Genomic DNA, 23125 nt, shown 5'->3' on the forward strand with positions numbered 1-23125 from the left:
ACAGTCCTTGGGGGAGGTGGTCAGAGCCATCAACACCTTCTCCACCATTCTATTGATTGACTTCCTCTAGTATCAAGTGAGTAAAGAGGGATGGAATTACTCCAAGATTTGAATCAGCCCCAGCGTCAAGTCCTGCCTTTTGTTAAAGGGGTAGCCTTGCTCCCTGGATACGCTAAGGCAATGATTCAAAGCAGACATGTCTGGGAGATGGCAGGACAGAGGGGAAAGTGGTCTCAGCCAGAGCTCTGGGGAGAGTAAATAGAGAGGGAATTTCTGCCCCATCAGGAAGAAGAAACTTCAGTGAGTCATCCTTGCCAAGATTGCAGGGAAGGGTTAAACAGGAGGAGGCAATCAGAATCAGGCTCATCATGGAGCTCAGGGACCAAGGGAAAAGTATTGATTTCCTCTGAGCCACTTTGGGCTGACCCATTAGTTCAGGCTCACTGAGAAGGTGGAAAATATACAAGTTGCACTTGGCTGCGTTTTCAATGCTCCCTTACTGGGACAATCCGATGTCTTCCAAATGAATGCATGGGGGAGGGGTTCAGAGTGGAGGATAGTAGTGAGAAGTGGTCCAGGCACAAAAGAGATTCTGACAGATGTGTCTGTGACATGCCTCTCCCAAGCCCTGGGGACCTAGTGGACACTCACCGAGGGTTGATCAACTCTTGAACTGAATACTGCACAGGAAGGAAGAGGCTGGCAATTCTTAGCTCTGAGCTGGTAGTCTAGGAGCCAACCCTCAAGTTCTTATGTCTAACTCCCAGAGTGACGCTGGATTCACAACCTTTTCATCTGGCCTGAAATCGTTGTGTTCATTACCAAAGTTGAGAGTCATACTGCATGGGTTAGAATTCCATTTCTACTGCTTGCTAGCAATACGTCCTTGAGCAGATGATTCAAACACTTCCAGACTTCATTTTTCCTATCTCTGCGATAGAGATAATCGTAACACTACCTTATGGTTTGGTTTTACTTTTCAGATTAAATGATATCGCCCTTGGGAAGTATTTGGCATAGAGACTGGTTTGCAGAAATGCTCAATATACCTTAACAACTTTATGATGTTTTATATCTATCGTAGGGTAAAGTTCGTATATTTTACTAGAGCTAAATTAGCACTGATCTGGAGGAGACTGTGATAAATTGGAACCCTGAGACCCGCCGCTAAGAAAATAACTCAAAAAATTTAGTGAAAGTGTCAACAGAGGAATTAAAATGGTACGCTAAAAAAAAATTAACACAAAAGAAGGTAGTAATGGATGAACAACTCATCTTATGTGCCGCTCCTCACAGATCATCGGTGTCTTGTTCAACAATGGCCTGCTGTCCTTGAAGGGATCAGTTGGGGGCTTACGGGTCACATGATCCAAGCAGGCGTAGCATAATTCAATCGGCTGGTCCAATCGGCTACGGTTAAGGAATCACACAATCGGATCAGTGGTCCTTTGGAAAGAAACCATGTGGTTCATTGACCGCCTGGACCACCTGGAAAAGCCCACTTTTCATGGGATGGGATGCTTCCGGAAGGAGGCGGGAGCTCAGCATCTGAATACATTTGAAGAAGTGGCCGGATACTCTACGATAAAGATGTTGTTTCAGTAAAGAACCATGACACCATGCCAGCGAGAGAGGAAAACACACAGAAAATTGGGCCCTGCGAGGTTCAGTGAGGGAGAGAAATCTCCAGGTCGATCTGATTGCCTGGGCCCTTGATCGCTCCAATAGTAAGATCCGTCCATCCAGTGGAAGGGAAGACCGGGGTCTGGGACCTAAGGCTGGGATTGCCAGGCAACCTCTTGGACCAGCCTGGAAGCATGGGTCTTGGGAAGTTGGTTGGCCTGAGTGTTATGTGGCCCTTGGCCACCTCTGCTCGCCCTGGCTATAGGCCGTAGCCCTGCCCATAAAGCCTATTGTCTGACAAACCACATTTTTACCACATGATGCTAACCTCATGACTTCTGCTGATTAGACACAGTTGGGCCATAGGCATGTGTCTGGATCCGATATGTCTTAGTTGAGGAGGCTTTGCCGGTAGCTGGGGCCCTGGAGTACAGCTTCTAGAATGCTTTGCTTACTTCTCCCTTAGAGATCTGACTCTCTTGCCTCCTAACTTCTGCTCACAATATTCCCGCTTCGGAGAACACACTTCCTCCCCTTTATCTGGTGGTCCCCCACCCCCAACACACACACACACACACACACACACACACACACACACCCTTCAGGCCTCAGATGAAATGGAGGGCAATAACTCTAGCACCAGAAAGAATTGAGGTCCAATCTCAGCGCAGCCTCTGACCTTGGCTCGTGGGCAAGTTAGGTGACCTCACTGGGTCTCAGTGTATTTGTCTATAAAATAAATATAGCAATATCCTGCGAGGTTACTTTGGGAACTACATTTCCAACGTGTGTAGAATTGGGCCTGGTCTGCGAAACAAAGATCTCGGTAAATTACCTTTCTTTTTTTTTTTTAATTTTTTTAATGTTTATTTATTTTTTGAGAGAGAGACAGAGCGTGAGCAGGGGAGGGGCAGAGAGAGAGAGGCAGACACAGAATCCGAAGCAGACTCCAGGTTCCGAGCTGTCAGCACAGAGCCCGACGCGGGGCTCGAACCCACGAACCCCGAGATCATGACCTGAGCTGAAGTCGGACACCTAACCGACTGAGCCACCCAGGCGCCCCAGTAAATTACCATTCTGAGCACAATGATGTTAAAGGTGAAGATGATGATGGGTATCCCATGTCACCTCTTCTGGGAAGCTTTCCCTGGCTGTGGCAAAGATGTCCTCCTCAGTGCTGCCCTGGTCCCCTGAGCACTCCCCTATCATAACACTGATCATACGGCATTGCCATTGACTGCTGACTCACTTCTCCAGTAGGCAATAAATTCTTTGTGGGCAGCAACTGTGTCCTATTCGCCATGATGGCTCCAGTACCCAGCCTAGGGGTTGACAGACACTGGGTGCAAGGGCGTCCGCCCAAAGACTTGGCCTCCCGAAGCGATTCCCTTGAGTCTCCCATGGATTGTTAAGAACACGGGCTTTGGAATTACGTGGACCTGTGTGTGCGTCTAGGATCTGCCACACGCAGGCTGTGTGACCTAGGTCAAGTTACTTAACCTCTCTGTGTTTCATTCCTCTCCCCTATGAAACGGGGGTTAATAACAATTCCTCCCCTATGAGGCTGTTGTGAACATCCAGTAATGGAATAAATACGCAAAGGTCAGCCTATTCATCAAGTATTTATTGAGTACCAACTATGTGAAAGACGATATTCTAGAAGCCAGGGAAGGAACAGCACAGAGAAAGCTGCTGCCCTCATGAGGGAAGGCAGACCACAAACAAAGAACTGGCCGAAACCATCGAAGGGTTAGGAAGGAAACTCTAGATGGTAATGGGGTAGAGTCGGGGATAGCACTCAATAAATATTTATCATTGTCACTCACATCCCAGCAGGGAAAACAGAAAAGCAACCAAGCCTGGGGACCCTGGAGAGGTTAGGTCCCAGGCTCTTTCTCCAGTCGTGGGCAGAGGCTCGTTCTGGCTCCCATACCCGTGGAGCCGATTCTACCGCCAAAGCCTGCCTCCTCCTCGGGGGGAAAGAGCAAAAGCCCACTTTTCATGACACCTGTAGTAATCCTTGGTGGAATGGATCTGAAAAGATGCAGGAGAAATTCTTAAAATATATCTCCGTCCAACCACAATATATTCCATATGCTTGGAAACTGTCGGGGAGGGAGCCTGGTGTGCTCAGTTACCTCTGGTAAATGTTTCTCTCCCACACTAGGGAAATCCTTATCAGGGGGCTCTCCTACCTGACAGCTGGAAGGAATTTAGGAGAAAATGCAAAGTGCTCTTGCGAAAGAGGAATCAAAAACCGCAAGAGGATCTGAGAGCTTCTCTCAAAGTGAAAGGGTTTAAGGCTTCGGGCTGCTGAGCTTGGGGGAGAAAGCAAGTTCTGGGAGGGGGTGCGGAGAGACCCTCCCCCACAAGGACCCCCTGTGCCCCCTTGGGAAGTTCACTGGCCTCCCGTGAGCCTCGGTTTCCCCGTTTGTTAAAGGGCTGTGGGCTCTACGTCTAGAATTCTGTTAACCATAGAGGATCCATTTATGAGTCCATGGTTTTCTGTGGGTTTTTCCTATGGACGCCAGGCTGTGAGCCCTCCAGCGTTCGTCTGTTAACCGCTGTGACTACAGGGGCTGGAGGCCTCACAGCCACCGGGCAAACCTGGCTTTAAGGGACCCCTCCCCCCACCGCCCCCGGGGCAGGAAGTGACCTGTGACAGCATGCTAAATGGCACCTTCCATTGTCAACCCTGAAAATCAGAAGGAGGAGATTGACCATGAAAATGAGTAGTAACAGCACCAAGCATTCTCATTCTCTGTTGGTGGACGTGTCAACTGGTAGAACCTTCCTGAAGGGCAAGCTGATACCTGGTATTTTACAGATAGCCCAGCTAGTCCATTCTTAGGAGTTAACCCAGGGAAATAATTAAGAAGGCTATATAATTAAGAAGGCTATTTTGCAATGAGTAAAGAATGATATGTATGTGTCATTATTTTTTTAAGTTTACTTATTTATTTTGACAGAGACAGAGACAGAGACAGAGAGAGAGATAATCCCAAGCAGGCTCCATGCTGTCAGTCCAGAGTCCGACGCAGGGCTCGATCCCAAGAACCATGAGATCATGACCTGAGCTGAAATCAAGAGTTGGATGCTCAACCGACTAAGCCTCCCAGGCGCACCTGAATGTATAATCATTAACATGAAAGGATTTCGAAATATATTGTTCAATTGTGAAAAGCTAGTGACACGCCTGCGGGTCCTTCACAAGAGCTAATTTTTAGATTGGTATCTGGATGTAGATACTTGTTAGTATACACAGATACAGATAGATGGAGATAGGTGGGTGGGTGGATGGATGGATGGATGGATGGATGAATTGGTAGATGGATGGATGGACGGATGAACAGATGGATGGATAGGTAGGTAGATAAATAGCATGATGGTTCAGTTTGTTTTGGTAAGACCTTTAATTCATAGACACATAAGAAGCAGCTACAGGACCCCAGAAGAGAGCATCTCTCTGGGGAGGCTTATTCAAACATTGGCTGAGTGAGGTTAAACAACTTGCCTGAAGTCACACAGTTGGGATAGAATCAGAATTTGAACCAGCTAAGTCAGTTCCCAGACCCCAGAGTGTTAACACCTTCATCAGTTTGTTTTCTCCTAAGGAATCGCTTTGACCAGGAATGACACGTTAGAATCTGGGGTCCCCTTCACAGGAACCAAATCAACCTTAAAATGTAATGCTAGCCTCAGTCAACCCAAACACCCCCTACCCCTGTAAGCTTCTCTGCTGTCTCTACTCAACATCGGCCTGTTAGGAAAGACCCCTGTGGGCACTAAGAAAATGGGTCCATTGGGCTGATTTGATCAGCTGGGATGTCTTGGGATACTGGGATGTCTTGGGATGCTGGGATGTCTGGTCCTTGTGTGTCCTTCCAGAGCTTCTGGACCACCATTTCTGGGATGGAGGGAGGAAACTGGGGAAATGCCCTGAAAGGGGGTCCCCCCCACCCTCTCCCCCACCCCGGGGGTGCCAAGGGAAGAAGTGAGAAATGTTGGTGCAGAGACTCATGCCCCCCTGGGCAGAGCACCTGTTAGCCTTTGTTCTGGGTGTTAAGCCAAGAGCAGGAACGTTCTGAGACTTCAAGGCTTTTATCCCTGATTAAGGACTCGGCATCGTCGTGCTCTATCTGCCCAAGGCCACTTCTAGAAGGCCCATGAGCCGGCCCTTTCACGGTAGAATTCACTCGGAGTCCAGAAATCAGATGCACCTCTCAGTGCCCCCGAAACCCAGCCGAGTTCTCGATTCTGCCACGCTTCCTTAGCGACCCTGGACGACGTAAACTTGCGGCCGAATTGTCAATTCTTGAAAAACTCCAAGCCGGGAACACTTGGCCTTTGAGACCACTGGGGTCAAAGACCCCTCAAAGACAATAAAGTAAAAATTAAAACAACCTGCTGTGGGCTTGGGCATTTACAAAGCACGTCAAAGCCGGAGGGCCTCGTATTAATATTTCCATTTGGCAAAGGAGGAAACTGAGGCGACGGGAGGTTAAGGGTCGCACGGCGGCAAGCAGCTGAGCCCTGACCCGAACCCAGGAGTCTAACGGCCCCCACCGGATAAATTTGACCGAGGGGCAGGAGAGAGAAATTAAATTGCTCTGGGCGCGCCTGTCCGGGGTGCGGGTTACCCTCCAAGTGGGGCAGAGTTCTTCGCCTCCCCGCCCCCCTCCGCGCCAATGGTGAATCGTAGAAGTCCCCGCATCTCGCCCCTTCAGGTGGTCGGTTCTGAAATAGTCCTCCGAGAACAAACACCCTCTGCTCCTTCCACTGACTTCAGGAAGCTCTTAGTGCGTGGAGGACACAGGAAAGGAGATGAGAGGGGTCACTGGGAGACCCAAGCAGGGCCAGATCAGCGCCCCCTCTGGAGGGTCCGCGAATAATGGAACTCAGAGGCAAACAGTGGAAGGGACCGAACGGAGGCCCCAGCGCTCTGAGCTCGGGTCCTCTCCTCTCTAGAATGGAAATGATCGCAGAAATGGTGAGGTGACGGACGCGTGAGGCTGAAAGGCGAACGGTGCGCCCATCTTCAGCGCCTAGGAGGCGCTCAATAAATGCTTCTTTCTGCGCACGCCCTTCCTCCCATGGGAGAAGGGCCGTGATCATACTTACCGCGAAGCAGCTCATTCAAGTAGTTTCTGATTACCATCCCAAATGCCCTTGAGGCCAAAGTCTGGGTTGGGGGGAGCCAGATCTTTTAGGATATACTGGGGTGAGGGAAGCAAGCGGGCTGACCTTTCCCCAGCAAGAATGCCAATTCCTGTGCCCTCTTCTCCCATCCGCAGGGACTGTCTCTGCTCCCGAATAGAAGAAACACGTGGCGTGTATATGGAACGCATACTGCCTCTTGGAATAAAAGCAAAAAAAACATACCTTATGGCTTTGATTTGTCCATGTCTCATTATTTCATTAGCCTTGGGAACACAAGTGCAAATGAATCAGAATTCAAGAAGATGTTCGCGTCTCCTGCTCAGATTTTAAACGGAGTACGATCTATAAGCACAATTTTCTCCGATGCACGTCAGTAAGTGCCAGGAGGCTCTTAAAATATGACTCGTCGCTACCCCTACCTGTAACCCTACAGTAGGAAACTGGTTTCTCCGGGATGCCGTGCTCTCTCCCAGCCCCCAGCCCCTCACGTAGGCTGTTCCCTCTGCCCAAGACATCTGGTCTGCCCAACACCCCCATCTCCGTCCCCTCCACCTTCAGATAACTCAACCCAATTGTCACTGCTTCCCAAAGCCTCCCCCGACCCTTCAGACGAGGTTAAAATCATTACATGCTCCCATATCACCCAGTATAGCCTCCAAAATACTTTGCACCCTTGACGTCATTGAATTGTATTCTGCACTCACTCATCATATCCGTAATAACAGGGACCCTGCCTGCCTGTGCACGAATCTGCCCTCAGCACACAGCAGAATGTTTGGCGTAAATTGTCATTCAATTAATACACATTTCCAGCCCCACCTGTATGAATTTACTGCAGTAAAAATGAAACCCCAAGGGGAAAGGTGATGGTTCCAAACCTCTAAAAAAAAAAACAAAAAACATAAGTTTCTCAAAATGAGCAAAGTGGGAAAAACATTTCTAACAAGAATGTTTCGACAGATGCCTCTTAAGTTTGCATTTTCCAAAACGTCCTTCCCTTGCCTGCATCCCCTTTCACTAGCTTCCCGGTTCCCGTTCTAATACCCAAACCAGGGAAAGGTCATAATTCACAGGAGTGATATTTGCAGATTAAAATAAAAACAGCCACATTCTGCAAGTAACGTTGACATTTGGCAAAACGTCTGGGCCAGAAAAAATATGTGAATGTCGGATGCTTCGCAGGACATAGCCAGATTCCTTTTATTCTCCCAGAAATACAAAAGGGCAGTCCACATTCTGGTTTGGATGCATTCCCACTTTCTGGAGTAAGGGAAAATACAATAAAAACCTGAACGATGATCTCATGGCCTCCTTGATTTGTCAAGATGCATCTCTTCTAAGTTTAAGTGGCTTTTTTATTTTATTATTTTTTTGTAAGGCTTGAGATGCTTCCAAAATATTTATAAAAAGCAGGAGTCTCTTCAAAGTTCGGAGGCAGTCACAGACCTCCAAGAAAGGAGAGAGGCATGGCTGTTTTGTGACCTCCAGGGAGGGGAGGGTACAGGGGGGAAGGGGGTTGAGGGGAGAGCTGGGGGGGGGGGGGAAGGGGCGTGGGTCTGAGCCCTGGAGGGAAATCGGAAGCTTAGGTGCACTGATTCCTGGCACCGGGAATGGTTGCTACTAAGTTTGACATTTGCTTTGGGACCTTATTAACGTAGCTGGGAATGAGGTCTAACGTAGGAGGATCAGCAAACAGGACCTATCGGTGCCCAAACCATTTTCTTCTAAATCTTCCTTCCCTCTTGATGGCATAGGTTCAAGGGGAGACATTATCAGATGTAAGGAAGAAAATTTTAACATACTGCTTAGTACCTTATGACCCCAGAGTAACTTCTGTTAACATTTTAATATATGCCTTCCCTGTTATACCTAGATATGTACACGCACGCACATATTTATACTTATTTTTACAAGAATTAGATATTATTACATGTACTCGTTGGCCGGCTGGCTTGTTGGTTTTCTCTCTCTCTTTTTCTTTTTCTGTTTCATTTAACACCGATAAGCCTGTGTTCTGAATCTGCCTGCCTTCCACCCTGTGGAAATTTGGACACCTCACTTTCACACCCTGAGCTTCAACTTTCTCCTCTGTGAAATGGGGATAAAAATAGCACCCGCTTCCCAAGGATATTGGAGGAGGGGCTCACATAATACCTGGCAACTGCTTAGCACGTGGGGAGAACCGTGTGCATGTGTGTGTGTGTGTGTGTGTGTGTTTTCGTAGAATTAAGCCATTCCCCACCCCACCCACCCCCACCCCATCATTTAAAAAGTTCTACATACAGGCACCTGGGTGGCTCAGTCGGTTAATGGACTTCGGCTCAGATCGTGATCTCGCGGTTCGTGAGTTCGAGCCCCGCATTGGGCTCTGTGTTGACAGCTCAGAGCCTGGAGCCTGTTTCAGATTCTGTGTCTCCCTCTCGCTGACCCTCCCCTACTTGCATTCTGTTGGTCTCTCTCTCTCTCTCTCTCTCTCTCTCTCGCAAAAATAAATAAACATTAAAAATTATAAAAATAAAGCATTTAAAAACTTCTACATAAAATTCTATTATCTGCATGAGTGGTTTAGTAAACCATCCCTTTCCATCAGACATAGGCTCATTTCAACACGTTTTAAAGCCCTTGATGTATTTATCCTCATTTTATTCATAATACCCCTAGGGAATTGTTCTGAGTCATGTAAATGCCAAGAGCTAATATTCTACATAAAGATGGGTGAACGTTTTTTTGGTAAAGGGCTAGAAGGCAAATATTTTTGGCTTTGCAGGCCACACAGACTCCGTCCCCAACTACTCTGTTCGTCTCGTGCCACGTGAAGACAGCCACAGGGGCGCCTGGGTGCTCTCAGGTGGCTCAGTCGGTTAAGCATCAGACTCCTGATTTCGGCTCGGGTCACCATCTCACGGTTCATGGGATGGAGCCCCGCGCGGGGCTCTGCGCTGACAGCCCGGAGCCTCCTTGGGATTCTCTCTCTCTCTCTCTCTCTCTTTCTCTGCCCTCCCCTGCTGGCACGAGTGCTCTCTCTCAAAATAAATAAATAAACACTAAAAAAAAAAAAATTAAAAAAAAAAGTACTTTGTGGAGAAAAAAAAAAGATCTCGAGGGAGAGAAAACAAAGAAGTGGGTGTGGCTGTGTTCTGGTAAAATGTTATTTACCAAAACAGGCTGCGGGCAGATTTGGCCTTCGAGCCAGTTTGCTGATTCCAGTCTCCCGAATGCCGGGCACTATTCTGAGAGGGTTTGTTCTGAGAGCATTGCCGGGATAAGCTGATTGTATTCGCACAATGCCTCTGGGGTGGGTGAACGTGCATATCATTCCCATTTTGCTGACGGGAAGACTCCCCAGGGTTACAGAGCAGATGCACGGCTGGGTCGGTGCTCCAACTCCCCTCTCCCAACCCCCAAGTCCTGCCTGTTCCTTTTCCTGCTCTGCTCCCTGCCTCTGGAACCCTTTCTCCAAATTGAATCCCAGTTCTTAAAACAGCTGGGGTGAGCTGTTCCCGTTCTCGGTGTCTAAGGACAGCAGCAGGAACAGGCGAGGCCCTCTGTTGCCCTGCTCGCAGGGGGACTGCACGCAGGGTTTCCGAGAAGCCCCCGGGGAGCAGTGCTGGGAAATCGCGAGCCCCGTCTCCGTGTTTTCAGCCTGTCTCTTATCCATTCCAGCAATAAATTCCAAGTGTGCGCCTGCCACAGACCCGGGCATGACAACATTTTGCGCTTTTCTGTGAAGCTCTGGTCTCAGAGATCAAAGCGAGAGGCACCTCCCCTGGGGATCCAGCAGCGAGCTTCTAGAAAGATTCATTCACTTCCAGTAGGAACTTGCGGCAACCCCAGCGCACCATCCGCTCTCACCAACAGCCACTGAGCACTTGGACGTGGAGCGGGGGAAAGCCCCCGTGCCTTCTTAATTTATTGCCCCAAGAGGCAAGGTTAGAACGTCGAACAGGATTTCTTGCATGAAGCCCATCCGAGGGTCTCAAAGTTCCGAGCGGGGTCAAGCGGCAGCTTTGGCTTATGGGACGCTTTGCAAACTGCAACCCCCCCATGCGTTTTTCTCATGGAAAGAAAAAAGACACCACAGGATGGCTGCTTCTCAAGAAGTCAGCTTGTCTAACCGTGATGACAGGAAGGGACGGCCAAGTGTAGATGTCACAATTAAATCCTGCCCAGATGAAGAAACTAGTCAGGGAACAGTAGGTCTAACCTTTAGGCTTGTAACTATTCAATTAGGTGGCCTCTTAAGAGTCGGGCATAAATCTTTGGGCCAAGCATCTACGCAGGACTTCCCGGTTTGGTGTGGGGTTTTTCCCCCTCCTCTCTCTCCTAGGTTTTTACATTGGTGACCATGTTTAACTTTGCTTTGTGTTAATATCAGAATATCAACGTGAACACATTATGCACAGATCTATGGGTTAACAGGCATTGTGGAATAGAACCGAAGTGGTTGTGATGTCTTGCAAACAAAAGAGGAAAGACGAAAATAAACAGGGTGTCTACAGTCAAGTGAGTTTGAGAAATGCTGCATTGTCTTGACCCTCCCTGAAACTCACTGCGCACGTTAGCATAATAAAGGCTCTGAGCTGTCCCGCAGGCAAAGGCAACTGTCCGTCTTTGTGTAACTCCGTATCTTGCATGGAATAGGCACATGGTAAATATCCGTATCCCCCACAAAACCCACTTGAAGAAATCTCATTTCAGAACAAAGCCCTCCGATCTGTAAAAAGAATCAGGCATTATCGGGATGGGCGTGGTCATCTCAGGAGTGGAGAGAAAGGTTCTCACTGGTCTAGTTTCCAGTCCTGGTTGGCCCCATCTGTGTCTGGTGGCTCACGTTCACAGGAAGCCGGGCAAGGTCTTAGAGGAGCGCGGTAGTTTGGGGAATGGGTCAAGAGCAACCTCTTCAGGGGAGGGAAGCGCTGCTCCAAGATCATGACCGTGTCCAGCGCTAACCTCATTTACCTGGAATCCTGCCTTGGCCACGTTTTGCCCCTGCAACCTCTGCTCTCCAGAACCAAGCCAGACAGACAGAAGTCAGTCTAAGTCACACTGATTAAGGGTGTTGCGATCTCTTCGCAGACTCTAAAAGAGGAGAACCAAAGACCTTCCTTCACCTCGTTTACTGCTGGACCTCAGTGCCCGCTACAAAAGAGACATTGGAGAAATACGTGTTGAAGAGATGTTCCCCTTCAATATCCGTGTGCCTGTTCAGCGGAAGGAACTTGGCAATGCCTAGAAGGGACCCCTCGAACATTAAGAAAAGGCACTGGGATTCAGCGTTGGGACCGGTCGGTTCTGTGGTCCCCAACTGTCCGCCACTTTGGGCCGCGGCCGTCCTTTTCCCTCCGAGCCCTAAACGCCAGCAGGATGTTGAGATCTTGCCCTCGTGAAGCTTCTCTGCTCTCCATCCACGTTGGGTACCACTCATCCACTCCGCTAAGCTAGCACAGTGACGGGCACAGAGAGAAACATGTGTGTGTCTTTCCCGGCACAGAGAAGAGAGTCTACCTAAGTCTGAGATCTCTTGATTTCCATCATCTAGCCATCAAGACTATTCAGTTGCTGCTTTCATAGGTGACTACATACCTCCAGGAGGCCCTCCGATCTATTCCTCTTAACGCGGGTAAGAGTGAGCCAAAGTGGATGATGGCGTGATAGCATTCCAGAGGGCTTCAGGAATCCTGTCCTTGAAGAGCAATTTCTTTCTGGAGGGATCTTTGGAGGGAGTCAACTGATGATTAATTAGTAGTGATTAAAGTGCCTACTAGGCGCTTATCACTGAAGGGGAATTTAGAGGGAAAGGTACGTATGGTCCCAGCCCGCAGGAAGCTCACTCTTGGCCAAAGGGCACACACTGGCTGGTTGTTAAGGAGTGACGATAGACAGATAATCGTCTGATGGCAGACAGTTGCAACATGCACGCGTCTTTCACACGGCAGCGTATACTGTATTTTGAAAAATATTCCAACTCACCAGGAAATCAAAGATCCCCAAACGAAAACAACTATGGAATTACTAATTCCTTTTAAGGATAGTATTAAGTAACGGTGACATTGTGGAAAACTTTCAGCCTGTTCTCTGTGGGTCTCATGTAAAATGATACAACCTATCTGGAAAACAACTATATGCCAGGACCTTCGGGAATCTTCCTTCAGAAGCAGACACAGGCAAACGTTGGCATATTGCCTACTGGTAGTGGGGTTACAAATGGGGTTGATTGCCACCTTTACACTTTTCTCTGCATATGCCAAATTTGACCCACAAAACATGAATTTCTTTTACAATCCACAGGGGAAAAAAAAAACCCAATAAATAGATAGATGCTCATAGCCGTTCAACTCAGAACCCATTAACAAGGGGAACATCTGAAAAAATCTGCTTTCCCACAAAGCAATTTTACACATAAAAATATTCATCTTTGGGGCACTTACATTATTAAAACATGTAAAACCCCATGTATACCCATGCAATGGAATATTATTGTCATTTAAAAAGGCAATGTCAGGGGCGCCTGGGTGGCTCAGTCCGTTAAGCGTCGGACTTCCGCTCAGGTCATGATCTCACGGTTTGCGAGTTCAAGCCCCGCGTCGGGCTCTGTGCTGATGGCTCAGAGCCTGGAGCCTGCTTTGGATTCTGCGTCTCCCGCTCTCTCTGCTCCTCCCTCCCCTGCGCTCTGTCTCTCTCTCTCAAAAATAAACATTGCAAAAAATTTTTTAAGGCAATGTCAGAATTATTAATGACATAAAAATATTTATAGTATAAGGCTAAGTGAAAAATCATGGTAGAGAATTATGTATTTTTCTCAATTATGTAAAGAAACTATGTGTCCCCAAGAGAAAGCAAAAGGCAATATCGGATATTGAGATTATCTCTAACTAGATGAATTATGGTTTATTTCATGATTTTCGATCTTCTATGGTAAGCATAAATTTAGGGGAAAAAACTTCAACTTTGCAATTTACGATTGGCGGTTTCATCCCACAAGGAGGGAAAAAAATTCCCATATGCCAGATAAAAGGAATTATGCAATAATATTACTGTATCACCAAGCATTACACTGTGGTTGGCCAAGCAGAGGGAGGTCAGGGACTAGGTCAGGCACTAGGTTTAGCAAATAAAAATATGAGCCCCTCTATTAAATTAGAATTTTAGATCGATGATTTTTTTTTTTTTTGGTGTAAGTATATCCCATGCAATATTTGGGATATACTTATACTAAGAAAAAATGTTGTTTATCTAAAATTCAAATTTGACAGAGCATCCTATTTCTTACCTGGTGACCCTATGGGTGGGTGCATGCCGACCGTTCTGGGAGAACGGCATCCCAAGTGCGCACTCAGAGTCTCAGGTGGGCGCCCAGAGTGATTTTTGAGTCCTTCCTATTTTTTACACCACCAAGGCGGGTATAGGCTGGGTTTAATTGGTCGAGTATGAGTTCTACCTGGGAAAGCAAGGTTCCTTTTGTGACCAGGGATCTTAACCTCTTGTCCATGAATTCAGTCAACAAACCCTGTGGGCACTATTCTGCGCTTGACATAGCGATGGGTGCTGGGGCGGGAGCGTGGGTGTGACAAACAGGGTAGTTGATGTGTTTACATGAATTTGACCGCTTCGGGGTCTAGTCAACCTTTCAGTACCTGTTGGTGCCGCCCTCCTATCAGGAGGCTCCCACCGTCCCATTCTTGCCCATGCACCCAAAGAAGGAGAGAGACAATACCAGGGAATACGTTTCTTTTCCGACCACACCCACCCCATGTTCATTTCCACCACTGCACCTGTTACCTGGCCATGCCTCCTGCCCTGACGCCTTCCCTTCTCTTCTCCAACCCATGCCAATCCCCCTTCGCCCAAAGTCATATTTCCCTGCTCTCAATTCCCAAGTCGTGTACCTCCAAACACATCAAATGTAACATAATATCTCTCCCATTTCTCCAGCATTTCCGCGGGGCACCCCATGAGAAGCCCGATTCATGCTATTGCAAATCTTCCCAGAAACCATGTCCCATTTTACAGGCAAAGTGGAAAGCATGGGTCACCTGGGGACCGGCGGATCACCTGAGTGGTGTGTCAAAAGCTTTGAGTGATGCTTAGTACAGAGTAAGTACCCAATGCCTGGTGGTAATCTGTTTTCTTTTAAAGAGACAGACACCTAGAGATAAAAACATAGAGCAAACAAAAATAATAGCAAGAACCCCCGGGGCGCCTGGGTGGCTTAGTCGGTTGAGCAGCTGACTCCAGCTCAGGTCATGATCTCATGGTTTGTGAGTTCGAGCCCCACATCCAGCCCTGTGCTGACAGCTCGGAGCCTGGAGCCTGCCTCAGATGCTGTGTCTCTGTCTCTTTCTGTCCCTCCCCCATACGTGCTCTCTCTCTCTCTCTCTCTCAAAAATACATAAATTTTTGGGGCGCCCGGGTGGCTCAGTCGGTTGAGCGTCCGACTTTGGCTCAGGTCACGATCTCGCGGTCCATGAGTTCGAGCCCTGCGTCAGGCTCTGGGCTGATGGCTCGGAGCCTGGAGCCTACTTCCGATTCTGTGTCTCCCTCTCTCTCTGCCCCTCCCCCGTTCATGCTCTGTCTCTCTCTGTCCCAAAAATAAATAAACGTTAAAAAAAATTTAAAAAAAAACCACAAATTTTTAAAAAATTAAAAATAATAATAGCAAGAACACCCACATTTATTGAGACCCATATTTTACCATTATACATATTATGTTGTATACATATTCACTCTAAGGAGTGTGGTCTTCTCATTTTAAAGATAAAGAAACTCAAGCAGGCAGCTACTGAGAGCTAGAGCCAACATTTGATGGGGCCAGTGCATGAAAGAGGACTAGGTCCCTGAACTTGAACTTGGGCAGAATGTTAGAGGGGGGGTGGAAGACGTTCTGCCAAATGTCACGCATGTTGCAACTATATTTCCATGGTGTCCTGAACTGGGCCGTGGGCCCTTCTCCTCTACGACCCCGGGGACAGGGGCTCCCGTGGTTATGGGGTCCGAGGCCGGGGAGAGTGGACGCTAGGCAGCACCTCCAGCCCGACAGAGAAGGGGGTGGAGGAGGGGGCCATCCAGCATGGCTGTCACGGGGCTCTTGGACAAGGACAAGCTCCCAGCCAGCCCAGGACCCTTCTACAAAGTGAAACGGATTAGCAGCTTGCTTTCAATCAGGCTGAGTTACGAGCTCAGCGATTGGTGGGACATTTACACGAACCAGAAGATGTGTTATCTGATGAAATTTGCTTAATTTAATATCCTAGCTTGACAGGCAGAGCAATGTGCCTCTCGCGGAGAATCTGCCAGGGCGGACGATTTCGAAAAGTCCCTGGGCATGTTGAAGAAACACCATCACTATCCTCTCCTTACGCATCAGGGAGCAAAACTGAGTTCTTGGGTCCAGTGGGCAATCTGCCATCGGACTGTGAGCCCAGGGAGGCCTCAAAATATCCACTTTCACTGCAAGACCCAAAGACAGCGAGGCTCACCCTCTACCTGGGACACGAGCGGTCTGGTTTCAGGCGGTTAGAGAGGAAGCCCACTCTAGCTCCTGTGGGCTAGAAGCCTGGCTGTGGATGAATTACGACTCGGCACGGAGCTAAAACCTTTTCAAAGATACGAAAACAGAGGCCGCCATGAAAGTACTCAGCCTCTCTAGCTTTGTATTCACTAACTCAACACAAAGCTACGGAGGGCTTAGCACATGGTTCTCAAGTTGAGCATGCATCAGAATCACCTGGAAGGTTTGTAAATCTCGGCTCTCAGGGCGCCACCTCCAGAGTTTCTGACTCGGTAGGTTTGGGATGGGGACCAAGAATTTGCACTTCTGGCAAGTTCCTAAGCGCCGCTGCTGCCGTTACTGCGGCTGGTGTAGCAACCACACTTGGAGAGCCCCTGGGCCAGGCACGTGGTAAATAGCCCGCACTAGGATCCCCTTGCCCGTAAGTTCTATACGAGATGGCTCCAAACCCCCATTCCATGCCTTAAGCTCTGCTCCAGATATCAGCAACTTCCAGACGACTTATGATCTTTTTTTTTTAATATTTTATTTTTTTTAACTAATCTCTACACCCAACATGGAGCTCGAACTCATGACCCCGAGGTCCAGAGACGCAACTCCACTGACTGAGCCAGCCAGGCGCCCCCCAGAGGACATACGATCTCATTGTCATCCTTCACCTCGAGGGTCAGGCTTGCTGAAATCGTGGTTTGTTGATCACTCGGCTGTCCCCTTTGTCACACCGTCAGCCCCAGCCCGGTTGTGAATACGGCCCTTTTTTCCTTTTCCACCCAAGCAAGGAATAAAAGCAAAACCAGTCTCCTAAGATTTCTGGCTACGTCAGAGCTCCTACTTAAGACGAAAAGATACCAGACGCGGGGTGTGAGGGTTATATCGCAAAAAGATTTTTCAAAATTCAAGTTAATAATAGACGTCCCTGCTGTATGCAGCCCCTGGCCACCCCTCGGTGCGGGGGATTCGTTTCCTGGCCGCTCACTGTATGCGGCAGCCTGGCCCCATGGCTGGTCTCCCGTCCCTCCGTCTGTGTGTTCCCTTCTGTCTCTCTCTTTCTTTTTTAATGTTTTATTTATTTTTGACAGAGAGAGAGAGACAGAGCATGAGCGGTGGAGGGGCGCAGAGAGAGAGGGAGACACAGCATCCGAAGCAGGCTCCAGGCTCCCAGCCATCAGCACAGAGCCCGACGCGGGGCTCGAACCCACAGACCGCGAGATCATGACCTGAGCCGAAGTCGGACGCTCAACCGACTGAGCCACCCAGGCGCCCCTCCTTCTGTCTCTTCTTCTCATCCCTCCGCCACCCCACCTCTACACTCCACCTCCCCGAGCTCCGAATTCTCCATGCCCCATTTTCCAGAGGGATTTTCACTCTCTCCCAAACTCAGCTCTCAGCCCCTGTCTGCGTATCCAAACCTGTGAAATGTATACGAAGACAAAAGCTCTTTCCTTTAGCGGGAAAACAGAGCCACGTAAATTCCACCCCACGCCCGACTTCCAGGGTACAGGGGTGAACAGCACAGGTCCGTGCCAGGTCGGCACCGTTAGTCTCAGAGAGAGAAGACATGTCACACCAGTACACTATTAGTGTGTATCTTCAAGCACTATAACCCACATAAACATGAAGGGCTCTGAAAAGAAGGCCAGGGGATAGGAGCAAGAGCTCTAGATGTGGGAGCCATGGGAAGCTCCCTAGAGGGCAACACCACAGCTGTTTTACAGGAAAACTGCATTCACCGCCTGCATAAAGGGGAAGGAGAGTCCTGGGAGAGAGGACAGCCGAAACAGAAAGGCACAGCATGTTAACGACTCTCTCCAGTGTCCCCCCCCCCCCCACCACCACCACCACGTTCCTCCCCTTCTGATGGGTGATAAGAACCAGGGTTTCAGCTCCTGCCGCTTGTCCGGCAAAGTGGGTCCAGCCCCTTTCTTTGAAGTTTGGCTCACATTCCAAGATAGCAAAGGCTTTATTTTTAATCCCATTATGCTAGTAAGCAATTATGGAGCACCTACTGTTTAAGAATCTATGCATACGAGCATGTAGGGAACCCATATTTGAGACGTGACACCTACCCTAGGGGTCTGAAAAATAACTGAGGGGTCAAGGGGTGAGTGCTTCAAACAGTGTTGTGCCATGTGTCATCTGTGTCCTGGAGAGAGACTGAGTGCGTTTAGAGATAGAAAAAGGAAGAAGATGCTAAAACATCTGTGTATTTTTTCAGGACTCTTTCAGTTGCATAACAGAACAACTACCCCCCTCCCCACACACACATATTGTCCGAAGAGGAAATCAGGCATGGATGGATCAAGGTGACCATGTGATAACTGAAGAGTGGTCGTCTATCTAGACCCTCTATTTCTAGCATCTGGTTTTGTTGTTGTTGTTGTTGTTTTCTGTTTTCGTTTCATGCTTGATGGGGCTCATGCCTTGGATCAATCCACAATGTTGACATTTACTTCTTAGCAACCCCAGCAGAAAGGAGACTTTCTCGTTCCCGGCAGCTCCATCCAAAGTCCCCCGACCAACACTCAGGCACTCGATCGGTCTTGCTTGGACTGTGTACCCGCCTCTAAAGCCAACCTCTGTGGCCAGGGGAATGCCGGCTCTCATTGGCTAAGTCTAGAATACCACCTGCGTAGACGGTGGGTGCAGCCGATCTGAACAATCGGGCCTGAAATGGGGCTGGGGGGCGCTTACGGAGGTGGTTCACACAGGAAAGGACATCGGACGGGCAAAACCAACAGGCATCTACCCGAACGTGTAAAATATGAATGTTCAAAACCAAGCGTGACACGCTGTCATGGGCTCCACGGAGAATTGTGACTAGATCGCCCCCCACCAGGGCCCCTGCCGGGCAGCACGCGCTTCCGGTCAGGAGCAGGGCCACCGATCTGACTCCAGAGTTCATGTCCCAGCTCCCTCACGTAGCACCTGAGCAACCTTGAACACACAGGCAACCTAAGGGTATTGACCTCCGGAGCTTTTCCCAAGGATTAAGGAAGCAAACGTAAGTCCTTGGAAGAGTGCCTCTCCTGTTTGAAGTCTGATTCGTTGCCGTTATTCAAACCGTACGCACAAATGTTATCCATCCTGATTAAAGGATTTCTAATCTTTTCCCAGGTTTTCCAAGGGATTTGCGATGAAAACAAAAAAAGAATGCCTGCTCGTTCGAGACAACGGTCCCCTAACTCGGACCTGTCGCGATCACGTGGATAGGGAGCTATTGTCGTTCGCAGACCGGCCTCGTCCCTCCGAGGGTTTTGCGGGCCGGTGAGATCTCAGGGCTTGTTAGCAGGGAGGCCTGACAGCACGGACCCCGGCTTTCACACAAGCCTTTACACACACGGCCTTTTCTCAGGGGCGTCCGGGCACCCGTCCCGCTTCGCGCTTCTTAGGCTCGGGCAACACAAGACTGGCGTGTTGGATGAATCTTCAATTCCAGGGCTTAAGCAAGAGACTGGCTCCAGACCTCTGAAGAAATAGCTTCACTGGGCATCAATCACTTTGTCAGATTCCTGGGAACGTGAAGAACCACGCATACTTTGTGGTCGCCCACATTTGAGAGCAGACTGTAGGCACACAGCTAAACAGGTCTTCAATTTCAATTAGACACCACGTCCAGATAACTCGGGCAGAGGGAGGGAGAAGCAGGGCACTATTAGGTGGGCGTGTGGAGGGGGTGGTTGATGAAGCCACGGGGTCTCGGAAATCTGCCCCCCTCACCTCGCCCTCCACCCCTCTATCCCTGCCTCCCCCAGCTCCTCTGACTTCTTCCTCCTGCTGCCAGAGACTGGCCCCCTCCCGCCGCACACTGGAAGACAGGCCCGGGGAGGGAGAGCCCCGACGCAGAGAGGCCACTGGGTGGATGGAAGGTCCGGTGCGGGACCACCCCGGGAAAGGCAGGCTGTGGGCTGGTTGACCCCGTGCTGTCTGCTCCCAACACGGCGCTTCGCCGAGAATTGCCCAAAACACCGCGGTCTCTTTGGATCGCTGCATCCAGTCCTTCCGCCTCTCCCAGAATTCGAACCGTAGGGCGCTGCCCGCTGCTTTGTGGTTTTGTGAAGTCTCTGCTATCCTCCCGGTGCCCGGAGCCGTGCCTGGGACACAGTAGGTTCGCATGATACCTTTGCTGGATGAATGCAAGGGCACAGACGCGCGCCCCCATACACGAGGCAATAACATTCCTTATTTCGAGCCGCACGGCTAGTAAACAGAGACAAATGCGGGTCTGCCTGACTTCAAAAGCCTATGATCATCCAATCATGTCACATGATTGTCGGTGTAGCTATGTTACCGGAATCCTGTCCCTCAAGCCAGGGGCCAACAGAGGGCTGGGCGCGTGTACGATCCACGGGGATGCAGAAAGAAAATAGTGAACGCTCTAGATACGCTCATCTTTGACCATTGGTACGTGTGTGTCTGCATATGTTTTACAACGTCCGAAGTTTACCGGGACCACGGCGATGCGTGTGAAATGCGCAGCGCACGCTCAAAGAAATAAATGGTGGTACGCTCCCTCGACGGCATGGCGTGAAGATGAATCCACGCCACCACCCACATTCTGCATCTGAAGCACACCGCAAAGCGAACGAGACCCGACACAAAATAAATGGGACGCGCTCTATGATTCCATTCACACGAAGCACAAAAAGGAGCCAAATTAAATTGTGGTCTTAGAAGTCAGGATGATGGGTACCTCTGGGTAGGAGGCTGGTCGGAGACCGGGAAGGCATCGCCTGGGTAGGGAGGGCATTGGAAGGGCTGGGATAGTTTCATGTCTTCGTCTCGACGGGAAATACGTGTGTCCGCCTTGTGGCGGTTCGTTGAGCCGAACCCTGGTCGCGTGCGGACTCTTCTTCGTGGAAGTGCGTGTTAGACATGGATGGAGCGGGCGTGGTTGGCGGGAGACGGCTGCCCATCTCTTGGCGCTTGCCCTCGGATCTGCGCTTGGCTCGGTGTGGCAGCTGGGGTCTTTAGATGGTGAGACGGCATTGGGAGTGCAAGAGCGTCTTCGGGGAGAAGCAAAGCCTCCCTGGAAGGTGGGGGGCGGGGAGGGGGATGGAAGCCGAGCTGGGCAGGGACAGCCTTACCCCACCGTCCAGATCCGTCGTCCTGGGCCACCCCACGTGGAGCGCCACAGAAAGTGTCGCTCACTCGTGGAGTGTGGCCCTGGGGAGACATGGCCGGGCCCTGGAGCCCCCCACCATGCTCAGCCCCCAGCTGGAGGCCCCGTTGCCCGGGATTCCGCAGCGGCCCCTAAAACGTGCCGCAGCTGAATGACGAATTCTCAGGGAGGTGCAAGATACCCTCCTCGGTGGTGGCTACACTTAGGACCTTAGCTGACTTTCTGGAATCTTCGAGGCTGAATTCTCAGAATCCTCCCGGCTTCTCCCTGGACCTCTTGGAACACGGACCCTTGGAGGCCCGGACCTCCGTGGAGGAAGTCTGGCCACCTTGAGACGGCCATGCTGTGAGGAAATCCCGGCAGAGTCACGCGGAGGGGCACACGTGGAGAGGGACACAACTGTCCCCCCAACCGTTCCAGAATTCCTAGCCTAGACATGCGGCGGGAAGAAGACATCTTGGGTTTTCCGGCCCCAACAGACGCCATGTGGAATAGAAACAAAGAACCAAGCTGATGACCAGAACCGAGGCCCCAGACACACGGCTCCAGACAAGCCATCCCGGCCAGACCTCGGCCATCGGGGACCTCTTTAGTCGGCCGCGACTATATATCCGGCCTACAAAATCATGGCACTGGTTGTTTTACTCGACCAGATGTGCGGGTAGTTTTTTGTTTGGTTTTAGTTTCATGCAGCAATAGATACCTAGAACCATTTATTTAAAAGGAAGAAATAAAAAGCTTGGCCACTTTGCCAGCCTACGCCACGCGGGCAGCTCATCGGGGGGAGGGATGGCCTTCTCATTAGCTCATCCGAACCCCTGGCCCGTAAGGTTTAGAAAAACCGCTCACGATTCTGAACGACAGCACAGCCCATCTGTGCTGCCTCCCAGCTGTGTGGCCCGGAGCATGTGGTTTCACTTTCCCGGGCCGCCGCGAACTCCTTAGTAAAACGGGAAAAAATGGACGGGCTGGAATGAGACCCGAGCATCGGAAGCACTTAGCATGTTGCCCGGCTCGTAAGAAATGCTCGGCAAACATTAGTTACCAGCGCAGACCTCGAGGTCCCCCGCTTTCCTGTCCGACGAAAGGAAACAGTAATGCCCGTTCCACCCACCCGTCAGAATGGAAGGGATCAGATAGCGATCAGAGGGGTTCAGGGCACACAAGCAGCCCCCCCACCCCCGCCCCACAGCCCGTGCCTCCACTCAGAGTTGCAGCCTCTTTGTCCCCGGTCCCCAGCCCCAAAGGTGCTGTCGGAGAAGAGAGGTTGGTGCCGAGCTGCGGGCTCAAGCGAAGCAACGAAAGAGTTGGGGAAGATCAGGAATCTGGGGCAGGATCTTCAGAGTTGGCACATTTTCCAAGGTGAGCCCGAGAGCCTTGGCTGGTGGAAACCTGTACCCCCGCCTCCCCCAGCCCCAGCCCCAGCCCCGGTCAGGCCCAGATCTGGAGCTGGCAGGCGTGGCTCCGAGCTGAGGTGTCGATCAGAAACACATCCCCACGCGCCCGAGCCACAGAGCCGGGCTCGGAAGGCCTCCAGGCACAGGCTTCTCCGGCCGGATCACCCTCCCTTTAGTGCCCAGAAAGCCTTCAAAAGTGGCTGGTGGTATGACTGCCCAGTCTGGGTCTTTTACCGTTGAGATGTGGGGGGGGGGGGGGGGGGGGAGAAAGACTGGGCCCCAAAAGCGGTTGTCGACACTATGCTCCGTACTTCACCG

Source organism: Panthera pardus, unplaced genomic scaffold (genome assembly GCF_024362965.1).
Source record: "Panthera pardus isolate Hobbes unplaced genomic scaffold, ASM2436296v1 HiC_scaffold_15, whole genome shotgun sequence".
NCBI classification, from domain to species: domain Eukaryota; kingdom Metazoa; phylum Chordata; class Mammalia; order Carnivora; family Felidae; genus Panthera; species Panthera pardus.